We start from the raw sequence: 18850 nt of genomic DNA, 5'->3' as shown, positions 1-18850 counted from the left end.
ACCTCCCGACTCACCCTCCCAACTCACCGACCTCCCGACCTCCCAACTCACCGACCTCCCAACTCACCGACCTCCCGACTCACCGACCTCCCAACCTCCCGACTCCTCAACCGCCCGACTCACCGACCTCCCAACTCACCGACCTCCCGAACTCCCAGCTCACCGACCTCCCGACTCACCGACCTCCCGACTCACCCTCCCAACTCACCGACCTCCCAACCTCCCGACTCACCGACCTCCCGACCTCCCAACTCACCGACCTCCCGACTCACTGACCTCCCGACTCACCGACCTCCCGACTCACCGACCTCCCAACCTCCCGACTCACCGACCTCCCGACTCGCCGACCTCCCGACTCACCGACCTCCCAACCTCCCGACTCACCGACCTCCCAACCTCCCAACTCACCGACCTCCCGACCTCCCAACCTCCCGACTCACCGACCTCCCGACTCACCGACCTTCCGACTCACCGACCTCCCGACTCACCGACCTCCCGACCTCCCAACCTCCTGACTCACCGACCTCCCGACTCACCGACCTCCCAACCTCCCGACCTCCCGACCTCCCGACTCACCGACCTCCCGACTCACCGACCTCCCGACTCACCGACCTCCCGACCTCCCGACTCACCGACCTCCCGACTCACCGACCTCCCGACTCACCGACCTCCCAACCTCCCGACCTCCCGACCTCCCAGCTCACCGACCTCCCGACTCACCGACCTGCCGACTCACCGACCTCCCAACTCACCGACCTCCCGACCTCCCAACCTCCCGACTCACCGACCTCCCGACTCACCGACCTTCCGACTCACCGACCTCCCGACCTCCTGACTCACCGACCTCCCGACTCACCGACCTCCCGACCTCCCGACCTCCCGACCTCCCGACTCACCGACCTCCCGACTCACCGACCTCCCGACTCACCGACCTCCCGACCTCCCGACTCACCGACCTCCCGACTCACCGACCACCCGACTCACCGACCTCCCAACCTCCCGACTCACCGACCTCCCGACCTCCCGACTCGTCGACCTCCCGACTCACCGACCTCCCGACTCGCCGATCTCCCAACCTTCCGACTCGCCGATCTCCCAACCTTCCGACTCACCGACCTCCCGACCTCCCGACTCACCGACCTCCCAGCTCACCGACCTCCCGACTTCCCAGCTCACCGACCTCCCGACTCGCCGACCTCCCGACTCACCGACCTCCCGACTCACCGACCTCCCGACTCACCGACCTCCCAACCTCCCGACTTACCGACCTCCCAACTCACCGACCTCCCGACTCACCGACCTCCCAACCTCCCGAGTCCTCGACCTCCCGACTCACCGACCTCCCGACTCACCGATCTCCCGACTCACCCTCCCAACTCACCGACCTCCCAACCTCCCGACTCACCGACCTCCCGACCTCCCAACTCACCGACCTCCCGACCTCCCGACTCACCGACCTCCCAATTCACCGACCTCCCAACCTCCCGACTCACCGACCTCCCGACTCGCCGACCTTCCGACTCACCGACCTCCCGACCTCCCAACCTCCCGACTCACCGACCTCCCGACTCACCGACCTCCCGACCTCCCGACCTCCCGACTCACCGACCTCCCGACTCACCGACCTCCCGACTCACCGACCTCCCGACCTCCCGACCTCCCGACTCACCGACCTCCCGACTCACCGACCTCCCGACTCACAGACCTCCCAACCTCCCGACCTCCCGACCTCCCAGCTCACCGACCTCCCGACTCACCGACCTCCCGACTCACCGACCTCCCGACTCACCGACCTCCCAACCTCCCGACTCACCGACCTCCCGACTCACCCTCCCAACTCACCGACCTCCCAACCTCCCGACTCACCGACTTCCCGACTCACCGACCTCCCAACTCACCGACCTCCCGACCTCCCGACTCACCGACCTCCCAACCTCCCGACTCGCCGACCTCTCGACTCACCGACCTCCCAACCTCCCGACTCACCGACCTCCCAACTCACCGACCTCCCGACCTCCCGACTCACCGACCTCCCAACTCACCGACCTCCCGACTCACCGACCTCCCGACTCACCGACCTCCCAACCTCCCGACTCACCGACCTCCCAACCTCCCGACTCCTCGACCTCCCGACTCACCGACCTCCGAACTCACCGACCTCCCGACTCACCGACCTCCCGACTCACCCTCCCAACTCACCGACCTCCCAACCTCCCGACTCACCGACCTCCCGACCTCCCAACTCACCGACCTCCCGACTCACCGACCTCCCAACCTCCCGACTCACCGACCTCCCAACTCACCGACCTCCCAACCTCCCGACTCACCGACCTCCCGACTCGCCGACCTCCCAACTCACCGACCTCCCAACCTCCCGACTCACCGACCTCCCGACCTCCCAACTCACCGACCTCCCGACCTCCCAACCTCCCGACTCACCGACCTCCCGACTCACCGACCTCCCGACTCACCGACCTCCCGACTCACCGACCTCCCGACCTCCCAGCTCACCGACCTCCCGACTCACCGACCTCCCGACTCACCGACCTCCCAGCTCACCGACCTCCCGACCTCCCGACTCGCCGACCTCCCGACTCGCCGACCTCCCGACTCACCGACCTCCCGACTCACCGACCTCCCAACTCACCGACCTCCCGACCTCCCGACTCACCGACCTCCCGACTCACCGACCTCCCGACTCACCGACCTCCCAACCTCCCGACTCCTCGACCTCCCGACTCACCGACCTCCCAACTCACCGACCTCCCGACTCACCGACCTCCCGACCTCCCAACTCACCGACCTCCCGACCTCCCGACTCACCGACCTCCCGACTCACCGACCTCCCGACTCACCGACCTCCCGACCTCCCGACTCACCGACCTCCCGACCTCCCAACTCACCGACCTCCCGACCTCCCAACCTCCCGACTCACCGACCTCCCGACTCACCGACCTCCCGACTCACCGACCTCCCGACTTCCCGACCTCCCGACTCCCCGACCTCCCGACTCCCCGACCTCCCAACCTCCCGACCTCCCGACCTCCCGACCTCCCGACTCACCGACCTCCCGACTCACCGACCTCCCGACACACCGACCTCCCGACTCACCGACCTCCCAACCTCCCGACTCACCGACCTCCCGACTCACCGACCTCCCGACTCACCGACCACCCGACCTCCCAACTCACCGACCTCCCAACCTCCCGACTCACCGACCTCCCGACTCACCGACCTCCCAACCTCCCGACCTCCCGACTCACCGACCTCCCGACTCACCGACCTCCCAACCTCCCGACTCACCGACCTCCCGACCTCGCGACTCACCGACCTCCCGACTCACCGACCTCCCAACCTCCCGACTCACCGACCTCCCGAATCACCGACCTCCCAACCTCCCGACTCACCGACCTCCCAACTCACCGACCTCCCAACCTCCCGACTCACCGACCTCCCGACTCACCGACCTCCCGACTCACCGACCTCCCAACCTCCCGACCTCCCAACTCACCGACCTCCCAACCTCCCGACCTCCCGACTCGCCGACCTCCCAACCTCCCGACTCACCGACCTCCCGACTCACCGACCTCCCGACCTCCCGACTCACCGACCTCCCGACTCACCGACCTCCCGACTCACCGACCTCCCGACTCACCGACTCACCGACCACCGACCTCCCAACTCACCGACCTCCCAACCTCCCGACTCACCGACCTCCCGACTCACCGACCTCCCAACCTCCCGACTCACCGACCTCCCGACTCACCGACCTCCCAACCTCCCGACTCACCGACCTCCCGACTCACCGACCTCCCGACCTCCCGACTCACCGACTCGCCGACCTCCCAACCTCCCGACTCACCGACCTCCCGACTCACCGACCTCCCGACCTCCCGACTCACCGACCTCCCGACCTCCCGACTCGCCGACCTCCCAACCTCCCGACTCATCGACCTCCCGACTCACCGACCTCCCAACCTCCCGACTCACCGACCTCCCGACTCACCGACCTCCCAACTCACCGACCTCCCGACTCACCGACCTCCCGACCTCCCGACTCACCGACCTCCCAACCTCCCGACTCACCGACCTCCCGACTCGCCGACCTCCCGAACCTCCCAACTCGCCGACCTCCCGACTCACTGACCTCCCGACTCACCGACCTCCCAACCTCCCGACTCACTGACCTCCCGACCTCCCAACTCACCGACCTCCCGACTCACCGACCTCCCAACTCACCCTCCCGACTTGCAGACCTCCCGACTCACCGACCTCCCGACTCACCGACCTCCTGACCTCCCGACTCACCCTCCCGACTCGCCGACCTCCCGACCCTCCCAACTCGCCGACCTCCCGACTCACCAACTTCCCGACTCACTGACCTCCCAACTCACCGACCCCCCAACCTCCCGACTCGCCGGCCTCACGACTCACTCACCGACCTCCCGACTCACCGGCCTCCTGACCTATCGACTTCTCGACTCACCGACCTTCCGACTCACCATCTCGCTGTCCTCCCGATGTCTCTACTGTTGCCCTTTAAACGTAAAAGAAAACTTATATTGGTCTTCCTGGCAGAGGGGGATCGACCCTAACCCGTTGTAAATATACAAGCTGACTGCCTTCTGTGGGCTAATCGGGTAGTGGCACCAAAAAGGGGCAGAGACACTTTCATTAGTGATCTCCACAGTACCCACCCAGGCATTGTATTGATGAAAGCGATGGCCAGATCCCACGTGTGGTGGCCCAGTATCGATGCGGACTTAGGGTCCTGCGTTCACAGATGTAACACATGCTCGCAGTTAAGCAATGTACCCAGGCAGGCGCCACTAAGTTTATGGTCTTGGCCCTCCTAACCATGGTCTAGGGTCCATGTCGACTATGCAGGCCCGTTCTTGGGTAAAATGTTCTTTGTGGTGATAGATGCGTACTCCAAATGTCAGCAAGCTAGTCCGCTGCCACCACTGAAAGCCTGCGGGCCATGTTTGCCACGCACGGCCTGCCTGATGTCCTTGTGAGTGACAACGGGCCATGTTTCACCAGTGCCAAGTTCAAAGAGTTCATGACCCGCAATGGGATCAAACATGTTACCTCTGCCCCGTTCAAACCTGCATCCAATGGTCAGGCAGAGAGAGCAGTGCAAACAATCAAGCAGAGCTTGAAGAGGGTAACTGAAGGCTCACTGCAGACTCGCCTATCCCGAGTCCTGCTTAGTCACCGCACGAGACCCCACTCGCTCACTGGGATTCCACCCGCTGAACTGCTCATGAAAAGGGCACTTAAGACAAGGCTCTCGTTAGTCCAGTCTGATCTACATGAACACGTAGAGAGCAGGCGGCTTCAACAAAGTATATATCCTGATAGCACGAATGTGTCACGCGAAATTGAGATTAATGATCCTGTATTTGTGTTGAACTATGGACAAGGTCCTAAGTGGCTTCCCGGCACTGTCGTGGCCAAAGAAAGGAGTAGGGTATTTCGGGTCAAACTTTCAAATGGGCTCATCTACAGGAAACACTTGGACCAAACCAAACTCAGATTCACGGACTATGCAGAGCAACCCACATTAGACGATGTGATTGGCATCACGGAGACATGGCTCCAGGGTGACCTAGGTTGGGAACTCAACATCCAAAGGTATTCAGCATTTAGGAAGGATAGATAGAAAGGAAAAGGAGGCGGGGTGGTGTTGCTGGTTAAAGAGGAAATTAATGCAATAGTAAGGAAGGACATTAGCTTGGATGATGTTGAATCGGTATGGGTGGAGCTACGGAATACCAAAGGGGCAGTAAACGCGAGTGGGAATTGTGTACAGGCCACCAAATAGTAGTAGTGAGTTTGGGGACAGCATCAAACAAGAAATAAGGGATGTGTGCAATAAAGGTACAGCAGTAATCATTGGCGACTTTAATCTACATATTGATTGGGCTAACCTAACTGGTAGCAATGCGGTGGAGGAGGATTTCCTGGAGAGTATTAGGGATGGTTTTCGAGACCAATATATCGAGGAACCAACCAGAGAGCTGGCCATCCTAGATTGGGTGATGTGTAATGAGAAGGGACTAATTAGCAATCTTGTTGTGCGAGGCCCCTTGGGGAAGAGTGACCATAATATGGTAGAATTCTTTATTAAGATGGAGAGAGACACAGTTAATTCAGAAACTAGGGTCCTGAACATAAGGAAAGGTAACTTCGATGGTATGAGGCGCGAATTGGCTAGAATAGACTGGCAAATGATACTTAAAAGGTTGACAGTGGATAGGCAATGGCAAACCTTTAAAGATCATATGGACGAACTTCAACAATTGTACATCCCTGTCTGGAGTAAAAATAAAACGAGGAAGGTGGCTCAACCGTGGCTAACAAGGGAAATTAAGGATAGTTTTAAATCCAAGGAAGAGGCATACAAATTAGCCAGAAAAAATAGCAAGCTGGACGACTGGGAGAAATTTAGAATACAGCAGAGGAGGACAAAGGGTTTAATAAAAAGGGGGAAAATCGAGTACGAGAGGAAGCTTGCCGGAAACATAAAAAATGACTGCAAAAGCTTCTATAGATATGTGAAGAGAAAAAGATTCGTGAAGACAAACGTAGGTCCCTTGCAGTTGGATTCGGGTGAATTTATAATGGGGAACAAAGAAATGGCAGACCAATTGAACAAATACTTTGGATCTGTCTTCACAAAGGAAGAGATAAGTAACCTTCCGGATGTACTAGGGGACCGAAGGTCTTGTGAGAAGGAGGAACTGAAGGATATCCTTCTGAGCTGGGAAATTGTGTGCGGGAAATTGACGGGACTGAAGGCCGATAAATCCCCAGGTCCTGATAGTCTACATCCCAGAGTACTTAAGGAAGGGCCCTAGAAATAGTGGATGCATTGGTGATAATTTTCCAACAGTCTATCGACTCTGGATCAGTTCCTATGGACTGGAGGGTTGCTAATGTAACACCACTTTTTAAAAAAGGAGGGAGAGATAAAACGGGTAATTATAGACTGTTAGCCTGACATCAGAAGTGGGGAAAATGTTGGAATCAATCATTAAGGATGAAATAGCAGCGCATTTGGAAAGCAGTGATAGGATTGGTCCAAGTCAGCATAGATTTATGAAGGGGAAATCATGCTTGACAAATCTTCTGGAATTTTTTGAGGATGTAACTAGTAGAGTGGACAGGGGAGAACCAGTGGATGTGGTGTATTTGGACTTTCAAAAGGCTTTTGACAAGGTCCCACACAAGAGATTGGTGTGCAAAATCAAAGCACATGGTATTGGGGGTAATGTACTGACATGGATAGAGAACTGGTTGGCAGACAGGAAGCAGAAAATCGGGATTATGGGGTCCTTTTCAGAATGCAGGCAGTGACTAGTGGAGTGCCGCAGGGCTCAGTGCTGGGACCCCAGCTCATTACAATATATATTAATGATTTAGATTATGGAATTGAGAGTAATATCTCCAAGTTTGCAGATGACACTAAACTGGGTGGCAGTGTGAGCTGTGAGGAGGACGCTAAGAGGCTACAGGGTGATTTGGACAGGTTAGGCGAGTGGGCAAATACATGGCAGTTGCAGTATAATGTGGATAAATGTGACGTTATCCACTTTGGGGGCAAAAACACAAAGGCAGAATATTATCTGAATGGCGGCAGATTAGGAAAAGGGGAGGTGCAGCGAGACCTGGGTGTCATGGTTCATCAGTCATTGAAGGTTGGCATGCAGGTACAGCAGGCGGTGAAGAAGGCAAATGGTATGTTGGCCTTCATTGCAAGGGGATTTGAGTATAGGAGCAGGGAGGTCTTACTGCAGTTGTACAGGGCCTTGATGAGGCCTCGCCTGGAATATTGTGTTCTGTTTTGGTCTCCTAATCTGAGGAAGGACGTTCTTGCTATTGAGGGAGTGCAGCGAAGGTTCACCAGACTGATTCCCGGGATGGTAGGACTGATATATGAGGAGAGACTGAATCGACTAGACCTGTATTCACTGGAGTTTAGAAGGATGAGAGGGATTCTCATAGAAACATATAAAATTCTGACGGGACTGGACAGGTTAGATGCAGGAAGAATGTTCCCGATGTTGGGGAAGTCCAGAACCAGGGGACACAGTCTAAGGATAAGGGGTAAGCCACTTAGGACTGAGATGAGGAGGAACTTCTTCACTCAGAGAGTTATTAACCTGTGGAATTCCCTACCGCAGAGAATTGTTGAGGCCAGTTCATTGGATATATTCAAGAGGGAGTTCGATATGGCCCTTGCGGCTAAAGGGATCAAGGGGTATGGAGAGAAAGCAGGAACAGGGTACTGAAGGAATGATCAGCCATGATCTTATTGAATGGTGGTGCAGGCTCGAAGGGCCGGACTCCTGCACCTATTTTCTATGTTTCTATGTAGACCCTACTTTTTTTGACCCCCCAGCACACACACCAGTGTCAACCGACCCAGCGGTTGACCACGAAGCAGAACCCATCACCTGCAGCAGCCCAGCAGGACTCACCACACCAGGGAGCCCAGCAAAGCCAGCTGCACAGCAGCCCAGCGAGGGCCGGACAAACAATTCACCAAAACCAGCATTTGCACTGATATGATCAACCAGGGAAAGAAAGGCCCCAGATCGACTCACCTTATAAATAGTTACACAATTGACTTTGGCGGGGTGGGGGGAGGGAGGGGTGGGGAGCGGGGAGTGTTGTTATATACGTAAACCTGTAAATACCTTGTTTAACCATCAGAGGGCTCATCCCCTGGAGTCCCAAGGGATCCCACAATCCCTTGGGAGCACCTGTACTTAAGGAGGCCTCAGAGGCTGGAGAGGCACTCTGGAGACCTGCAATAAAAGACTAAGGTCACACTTTACTTTGAGCTCACAGTATCTGGTCAGACTCTTTATTCATACACTACACCTTATGGTGCCTCACCCCGTTTTCATGTCTGCGGACAAGTTCTGATACAGTTTTGCTTCCTGGGAAAACAGGATCAGCCTGTAGGTCTCGTCATCATTACACCCATTAATCCCTCCTACTTGCTCAACTTCCATGAAGTAAGCCGAGGGATCCACATCCTGTTTGAACTTTGGTAGGCCAGCTACCATGGCCTGTAACTGAGGGGTGGAAAATGGAACCACATTATCATTCTGTAACGGTCCCTGGTTGCTGTTTGGTGCAGGTGGGCCGTACCTCTGCTGCCGCAGAGGACACATCGGTCTCGGTTGCACCTCTGGCGCCATTGGGACTACCCTAACCTGAGCTTCCTCCTCCTGTACCAGTGGAGGTTCCTGCCTTTCCCATTCAACCCGCGGTTTGCCCGGCGCCATAAGGCAGACCATGCCTTGGGCTCCTGACAAAGCTTGGGTCAACTTCTTAATTCTTTCCTCGCAGGGACTGTGGTCACAATCCTCGTAGCTCCTACTCCCAGCTACCCTGTCTGCAGCCTTAATGTCCCTTAATTGGTTTTCTAGCCCTTCAGCTTTCATTGCTAACCTGGTGTTTTCTTCTCAACGCCTGCTCATTACCGTGACCAGGCATCGGAGGTACTCCCCAGCATTACGGGAAGATTCCTCCAATGTTCGCCTCTCCTCATGCAAGTCCACCACTAATCCTTTCCCCACTATCTCTCTAGCGTCAGGCTGCTCTTCTGACTCTCTCAGCCCCACTTTAAGGCTCTCAACCTCATCCCAGAGCAGTTGGACTTGGCTTTGTAGGCACAAGAGCCAAACTGCCTTTTCTTTTGACTGCTTGTGCTTTACACTCCCTGTCCACTGTGCAGCCCTATGCTGAGGGTTGTCAGAATGAACCATGTTCAGCACTCATTGCTGGGCCACATTAATCTTTGTAAAAACATAGGAGGCTATCCTATCCTTCAGACCGGATCTTTTACTTTCCACACTGGTCATTCTCACAAATATCCGTAACCTTCGTGCTCGCCAGATCTGTAAGTGGTCAGTCTACGGTTATTTCCCGAGGTTTTCGAGGCCTCGCCATAGAGTCCAAATACATAAGGGTTTTACTTGGCAGTGACCAGTGCCAATTCAGCCTTGCCTTGCTTGCTGTTCTACGGGTTGGTTTTCCACAGAGACCGGTGCTAATAGGTCTCTCACAGTTATCCAATCTGCAATTTATAATTTAACCCCTGCTTATAACACTAACCCTGTCCTTATGTTACAATGGATTGTCTTATACACAGACCAACGTTTCAAGTTCAAAATCACACAAGGTTTATTACAACAGCTCAACACCTCCACTCCACTCGCCAGATGTTTGTGAAGTAGAACCACACAGTGCAGTAATACCCAGTAAAACAGTGCACTTCCCTTGTTAGCCTTACAACAGACCAACCCTCCTTGTGGGCTAAACTCTCCCGGGACCCATCTAACTCTAAACCCCCCCTCTGGTTTGGTTAGGGCACATTGACAGCCTCTGCCCCCCCCCCCCCCCCCGCCCCCCGCCATCCACGCACTTACGTGGATTGGTTGGTGAGCGTGCAACAATTGAGTTCTCACCCAATCCGCCCTTCCTTGCTCGCTGGTCCTTCCTCAGCGGTTCGACTCCACGGCCCCGTGCTTGGCTGAAGCATGCGAGATCCAGGTTGAAGTTGAAGTCTGTTGGGTTGGAGAAGCGAGGGTTCGCTCTCGGTCCTTATCCTCGAGGGGTGGGAAAACGTGCCTTCATGTAGGATGCGATAGACCGAAGATCGAGCTTCCAAAATGCTCGACAGTGATACTCCTGTAATCCACAATTCTGACTGGGTTTGGATGCTTCTGTTGCCTCCGGGTAAGAATTGTCAGTTGGCATGCAGATACAGCAGGCGGTGAAGAAGGCAAAGGGTATGTTGGCCTTTATAGCTAGGGGATTTGAGTATAGGAGCAGGGAGGTCTTACTGCAGATGTACAGGGCCTTGGTGAGGCCTCACCTGGAATATTGTATCCAGTTTTGGTCTCCTAATCTGAGGAAGGACGTTCTTGCTATTGAGGGGGTACAGCGAAGGTTCACCAGACTGATTCCCCGGATGGCAGGACTGACATATGAGGAGAGACTGGATTGACTGGGCCTGTATTCACTGGAGTTTAGAAGGATGAGAGGGGAACTCATAGAAACATATAAAATTCTGACGGGCTGGACAGGTTAGATGCAGGAAGAATGTTCCCGATGTTGGGGAAGTCCAGAACCAGGGGACATTGTCTGAGGATAAGGGGTAAGCCATTTAGGACTGAGATGAGGAGAAACTTCTTCACTCAGAGAGTTGTTAACCTGTGGAATTCCCTACCGCAGAAAGTTGTTGATGCCAGTTCATTGGATATATTCAAGAGAGAGTTAGATATGTCCCTTGCGGCTAAAGGGATCAAGGGGTATGGAGAGAAAGCAGGAATGGGGTACTGAGGTGAACGATCAGCCATGTAGGGGTTTTTCCTTCTACGGTTGCTTGTGACCGGGCGCAACCTTCAGACTATGGTGATTTGAGTTGCTATCACCAGTGGACCCTTTTTTTCCTGCTTATAACCAATTACAGCTTAGTGATATGTTTGATACCACCAATATGACTGAGGCTGCTTATATCCAATTACAGCTTAGTGATATGTTTGATACCACCAATATATCTGCGGCCGCCTATATCCAATCATAACCTTGACATTTTTGAGGCGTTATGTACCCCTATCTGGTTCTGACCTCAGAATTTAGGTGGATAGTGAGCTTCCCACAATAAAACAGTCAGAGATGCAAAAGACAAGAAATGTTCCTGGAAAATTCAGGTAAGTCCTACTTTATTAAAACCCAGGTGAGCATTTAAACAAGGTTACATTGCTAAAACACAAAGGCTAATACACATGTATATTTGGTACGGGCCCCCAAAATGTGGACCAAGTGAAATACAAGGTCGATGCACTGGCTTGTTGAACCACCTTGAACTAAGAAAAGGTCTATGGGAGGAACGGACACATCGAAAGTTTTACACAAGTTTAAAATCCTTACACCCACTCTATCACCCACCCCCTCCTTTACACCTAACTAGCCTAAGCTGACAGTTGGGAAGACTCCAGGGTGATACTCACAGTTTCCCTTGTGACAGGTATAGTGGGTCCCATCTTAAATCCGGCTTCTCCAGTCGTCCTCGGAGGTTTTATCTGCTCGAGGCTGAGTTCCTCTCTCTTCCTTCGAGGTGTTGTCGGGTCTCTGTCTCTGTCTGAGTGTGTCTCCTTCCGAGTGTGTGTCCTTCTTGTGTGCGTCTCCTTCTGCGCCTGTGTGTCCTTCTTGCTCTTGCCTTTATATCTGGTTCAGTTCCGGCCCCTTTTGCGCCCAAACTGAATCAATGTCTCATTGTTTGAGTCGAGGTGGGGATGAGGTGTTAAATGTAAAGCATTGTTTCTTGTGCACCTCGGTGCCTAATCATCTGGCTGGCTATTGTGTCAGGGTCGGGATGTACTGAGGTGTGAGGCTTTCCTATTGTCTTTATGTACATGGGTAATGGGCTGGTAATAGGCCCATCTCCTTGATTAGATTCAGGTAAGCTGTTCTTTACAAAATGGGCTGGGTATTCCCCATTGGTCGACGATTTCCCTGCTTCTGGCCCGGCTCGATTCACTGATTGGCCGGCCCAGGATGCACTTTCCCGGGATTGGCTGGCTTCTCAGCCTGCCTGTGGCCCTCGAATTCACAAAGTGTCTGGTCACAGACAACCTTCCCAGCCTGCCTTTCTTCCTGTGGCTAGCCTTGGCCAAAGTTTGATTAGAGGATGATCCCATGCTCTGTTTCCTTGTTACCGGGTGCCCTTTTTTTTTTTATAGTGTAGCACTGGATTTTCAATCCTTGCGATTCCCCCATCTTGACACATCCGGAAATAAACAGAATGTGTCAAAGGACTGTAAGAAAATCCTAGGGTCTGCCAAGTGTCAGCCTTCCCCAATAATTATCTTCGACTATGGGCCCGTTTACTCCCAGGTGCACAAACATTCTTACTATGTACATTAACCCCGCTTTCTTGCAGGTAAATTACAAAACAGGTACCTCTTTGTCTTAGTTACATAGAGCTTTCAAACCCCAAATTACACTGTCGCGTGTTTCTTGAGCTCCTTGCGCCATGTTTCAAAACATTACAACACACCAACACACATAGTTACTGCACAGAGAATATCCATGGTATGCGAGTCCATGATGTGCCTCATGTGACAGGGTTGGTCCGTCTCCGGGTGCGACTTCTTGGGATGTTACGGCAGCCAGAGTGTCCCCTTTTTCAGAAACAAAGAAGAACACCACCTGGAAACAAAGGGCGTTCTTAATGATCAGACGAGGCTGTCTTGCTGCTGTCTCTGGAACATTACGGAATAGCCCTGTGCCCTCTGAGCCTGGGGACAATAATTAACTGTGCAATAACCAGTGCGTGGGAGGCCATACGGAGCCAAACAGGGATGTCCACTCGGGTACCCCAGTCCCACCATGCTGGTGACTGTATGTTTGCAATCTCGAGGGCTATACTCTTTTGTTCTTTGTTCCAGGGTGTAATAATGTTTTTGGCTGAGTTCCACTGCCTTCAACAAGGCGGTGAGCTTCACAGGGAGTAATGGTATAGGATAACCAAAATGTTCAGCGTACTTCTGCAGGTCACTCGTGTTGTATTGTACCGTAAGGTGAACTGTGGAGGGTTCTGGGATTGGAATGATCCTTTCCTGGGCCACTTGAACTTCCGCCCTGGGTTTAAAGCAAAAACTGCTATCCGGAATATCACACCACTCACCCGGGCCGTGTCTATACCGGTGGGCAGTCGTGGCGACACACTATGTCCCACTATCTACCTATGCTATCTGTGGAGGTACATGGCCAGGTGCCATCACCTCCATCATGCAATTTATAGGTTCTGCCCCAGCAGTGCTAAACCCGCACTATGGCCTCCCGAAGGCGGTCAAGTGCTGGGGACACAGGATGACCTGTGCTCCCCGGCTACGGCAACCAGCTAAGTCTGTCCCTGTCATTGCGTGTTCCCACATAATGACATAGGGTGGGACCGTTGTGAAACAGACGTGCACCCCCCCCCCCTCGAATGACTCCTATGTTTTCCACACGGTACAGGGGTGCTGGTTTGGCGGATGGCCCCATGACTGGCATCCGCACGACTATGCCCATGGTGGTGTGGTTAGATTTCCCGCAGTCAACCGGGACAGGGTAGGCCTCGGACGCTGCCCGGAGTTGACAGGGGCTGAGGGTGCTGCTATAGGGGTGTAGTGCCTCCAGGTGCCTGTTCCTGATCCAAGAGGGGACCCGACCTTGCCTAAGGTCCTCCAAGTTACTCCGTCCCTCTCCCAGCAACCAGGCTCCGTAGAGTACACACACCTCATTCTGCGCAGCTTGATCGGAGGCCATCCAGTTCTCCCTGATTGGGGCGTTTATGGTTCGGGCATGATTCTCTATCTGGGTAATGATTTCTTTAAGGTGTACCGTCATAGCTACGCCCTCATGCAGTGAGGAACCCAATATGTGGGTCTCCTTGCCGAGGATGCTGCGCAGCTGTGATTTTAACCCGTTAATCTGTAGGGCCAGCTGCACATCATCCAGACTGTTCATGACAGAGGCACCAGTGTTGATCCCCGTAAAAACGTCGTTGATGACACCCCTGCGTTGCCTGCCTCGTTCAGTGATGTCTTCCTGCCTATACAAGTCTGCTACATTGATGTCCCCAAAGTCCAGCTCCTAAAAGCTCCTGAACATTTCCTTCAATCGAGCTTGATACAACAACTGTCGTTTCTCTGGGGCAGAAGGCAGGTAGGCGAACTTCTGTCAGGTTTAGGATTACTGAAGCAACTGCATAATGTACACCCTGGTATACTAACTTATCTGTCGGTACTAACACTAACCCATTCCCAGGTCCCCTAGTGGTGGACGGACATCCATAACTGTCAATGGGCTTGGGCGTGGGCAGGGGTTTCTTCACCTGAGCCAGCAGCTCGGTGGCGTTGACTGGTACCCGGAAGCGAGGGAGCACATAGTCTTCCCTGCTGCGATCCCATTCCATCCCCTTCCCCGAGTCCTTCCACCATCGGGCAAAGGCAATGGACAAACCTGCTGGGCACACCTGGGCCGACCCCTATAGGCATGTATAGATCCCCTGATCATAGGCCCACCATTTCTCCCAACACACAGTGACCCCCCCCCCCCCACCCCCGGTGACCCCTTGATCGTCCGGTAGGTGTCATTGCTCAGGCGTTCCCAGGCTGAGCTGCTGTCCTTGACGTCCGCGCTCAGTTTCCTGAGCCACCACCAGCGTCCCAAAGGTATGTCCCCAACACACGTTAAACACACTCTCCTTCCCTCTGTCACCCTAACCCGGGACGTGGCCATCTCTATTTCGGGGCAAGGGATGGTGGCCTCCCCATAGGTAAAACTCTCGTGGCTCGAATACCGGGTGGAATTCGAACCCAACCACGCAGGCCATCTCCCCCTTGTGGAAGTAGGTGGCCTGGCCTTCTGCCTCCATGATCCCTTCTCCCATGGTCACGATTGGCGCCCTGCCCCCGGGGCACCCGTGTGTCAAAGACATCTCGATGTCGTGTTTCTGTCCGGTGCAGGTCCCCAGGTAGGTAAATAACATCGCGATTGTCCGGAGCATCTTCTGGAACACAAGACTGAACACAGCCTTGCCTGAGACTTCTTCAGGCTCAACCGGAGTCACATCACAAAATAAAAACACCATCACCTCACTTTAAAATCTCCCTAAACTATATACAGAACACTGGGCTATATACAATGCCACCCGTCTCCGGGTGGCCAGGTCAGTCTCCGATACTGACTTGGCTTGGTTGGCCATCTTGCTGACCTTGCCCCAGGAGCCGGACTGCTCCCTTTTGTAGGGCTTGCAGGAGGACTTCTTTTAAGTGTCCTGCTTCAATTTCTGTGGGCCCTTCGGTGTCTGGGATCTTTCCCGGGTCTTTCGGGGGTGTCCCTTTTACCGCACAGAGTCTGCCACTCTTGTGCTTCTTTTCTCGTCTGACTCTGGGACGGGCGGGAAGGTATACAGGGGACCAAGGCATCCTAGGCTGCCCCACTCTGGAACTACGCCTAACCAGGGGCGCGGAGTCCCATGTTACGGGCTGCACTCCTTGGTCCTCCCACTGGTCTATCCCTTCCTCTATCTTCCCTGTCGTTATACTGCACAGGACTCCCTTCTTCTGTGCTAAGTCCCTTTCCTGCCTATCAGGCTGTGCCACTTCACTCTGCTGTGTGATGGTCTTACTGTGGCAGTGGACTATTCCGGGTTGTGGGGCTTCGGGGCCGGGGTTGACCTCTGTTACAGCCTCCACATCCACCGGAATGTCCTCTGCCTCCCGTGAGGTTTCTTTACCTGTGGGAGCGTTCCCTTTTCCTGCCCTAGTAGGGTCGAACCGCTTGCATTGGTTTATGTGGTACCACTTTACCCGGCGGGGTAATTGGACCACATAAACCATAGGGCTTGCTTTGTCCACTATACTGTAGGGCCCCGTGTACAGTGGCTCGAACACCCCTACCCTGGCGAAGCTGCGGACCATAACCTGGTCGCCTACTTCCCAGTCGTGGTGGCTGCGGGGCTCCAGCAGCAGCTTGTTGCTAAAGTGCTGCTTTTCCATGTTGGTGGCTGCCTGCCAGTGAACCTGCTGCAGCTGTTCCAGCAGATTCCCAGCAAAACGGTCCCGGTTAGCTTCCTGAAGCTGTCCTTCGGTGAGACCCGGCACCAGTCGGTGTACTGGGGTTCTCATGGGTCTCCCAGTCATCAGCTCGTGGGGCGAATACCCTGTGCTTTTGGAGTGACCGGCCCGGATACCCATGAGGACTAGGGGCAGGACCTCTACCCATCGATTGGGGAAATTCCCTGTCTCCTTGCGGAGCCTTTCTTTTCTAGTGCGGTTGAGGCGTTCTACTGGGCCTGAGGACTGGGGGTTGTAAGCCACATGCCACCGTGCTTTAATCCCCAGTACCTTTAAGGTAGCCTGCATCACCCGGCCGGTGAAGTGACTTCCCCGGTCAGACTCCACAAACTGTGGCAGACCCCATCTTGAGAACACTTCCCGGATCAGGATCTTAGCCGTCCCCCATGCAGTAGCTGTTCGGCAAGGGAAGGCTTCCACCCACTTGGAAAACACATCCACCAGGACGAGGCAATATTTATAACCTCCCTGGGTGGTTGGTAGGGGCCCTATATAGTCGATTTGGATCGACTGCCATGGTCCCTCTACCCGCCTGATGTGTCCCATGGATGCCTTTCTTTTCTGGAGGTCTGGGTTGTTGGCTGCACACACCAGACAGGCTGCGCAGAAATCACGGACGTCGTTCCGGAGCTCTGGCCACCATGCTGCCTGTTCCACCTTCTGCCGGGTGGACTCTGGCCCGGGGTGTCCCGCACCTGGACCCTCATGGGCCAGTTGTAGGAACTCCCGCTGGTGTTGTGCCGGAACCACCCACTTATCCCCTTTGAACAGCATCCCTTCCTTGACAGCTATATCTGCGGCACTGTATGGGCTCTCTGCCTTTCCTCCACTTAGGATGGTTGCTATGGCAGCCTTGAGGACGGGGTCCTGCGCCTGAACCGTTCTCATGTCCGGGGCCACTGCTACCCCTGCGCTCCCTTGTTTCCCTGGCTTGCCTCTAGCTGCTATCACCCTGCCTTTCTCATACGGGTCCCAGAAGCGACCTGTCTTGGCTCCTTCTCTGGCCAGGAGTTCCGGTCCGCCCGCTGGTTACCCTCTGCCCTGGGCTCAGTCTTAGAATGAGCCTTAACCTTGTGGATGTAGACGTCCCTATTGTTCCCTAGGGCTGCCACTATCCTGACTAGCAGGGGCTTGGTTACCAGGGGTTTCCATCTGCGGATGTGTACTCCTGCGTGATCTGTACACGAGTTGCAAGTAAACATACTGTCCGAACAAATTGTGTACGGGGTGGGGAATTCCTCGGGGTGTGTCACCATGTACATCACCGACGACAGTTCAGCCTGCTGGGCGCTCAGGGTGCTGGGGAGTTTAAGCGCCAAGGCTATGCCTGCCTCGGGGTCCCAAACTCCGCAACCTGTGAGTCTTGTACCCGCGGACACTGAACTGGATCCATCGACGTAGATCTCACGGCCTGTGGGATGTACCCCTGCCAGAAATCCAAAGTCAGTGTCCCAACCCCTTCTACTGAGCATCTGTGTGGCTCCCCTGCATATATGAGGTCAGCTGCGAGCCTGGGCTCACAGAGGCCCCTGACCCTGATGGCCATTTGGGAGAGGAGGAGGGTCCAGCGAGTGATCCTGGCACTGCTGACTGTTCCATCCTTTATTCTCCCATCTAACAACATCTGAGTCAGGGTGTGATGGGTGAGGAGTGTGATAGGGGATACTCCTGTGAAAACCTGTGCTCTCTTCACAGCCCAGTGAGTGGCTAACAGATGCCTTTCACAGTTGGAGTACCCTTTCTCCACCTCTGCAAGGACTCTAGAGGAGTACACCACCAGTCTCAGCGGTCCGTGCCTTTCCTGTAAAAGCACTGCACTCAGACTGTCCCCACTGGCTGCTACTTCTAAATAGAAATCCTTTCCCCCATCAATAGCCCCCAGTGCAGGTGCCTTCTGCAGGTTCTGTTTCAACTGAAGAAATGCAGCTTGGAAGCCTTGATCCCACTCCCACTCGACCCCTTTGTGTAGGAGCCTGAGTAGAGGGGCAGCTGTTGCTGCATCGTCTTCTATGAAATCTCTACAGTAGCCTGTGATCCCTAAAAATGATCTGACTCTGGATACGGTGGTCGGTACCGGGAGTTCCTGCACGGCTTGCCTTCGGGCCTCATCTATACCTCGTTCCCCTGCTCTGAGTGTTAGACCCAGGAATTTTACTTCCTTTAACCCTATCTGGGCCTTCTTGGGGTTGACCTTAAAA

This window comes from Pristiophorus japonicus, chromosome 11 (genome assembly GCF_044704955.1).
Source record: "Pristiophorus japonicus isolate sPriJap1 chromosome 11, sPriJap1.hap1, whole genome shotgun sequence".
Classification (NCBI taxonomy): Eukaryota; Metazoa; Chordata; class Chondrichthyes; family Pristiophoridae; genus Pristiophorus; species Pristiophorus japonicus.
Note: the sequence above shows the minus strand (reverse complement) of the source record.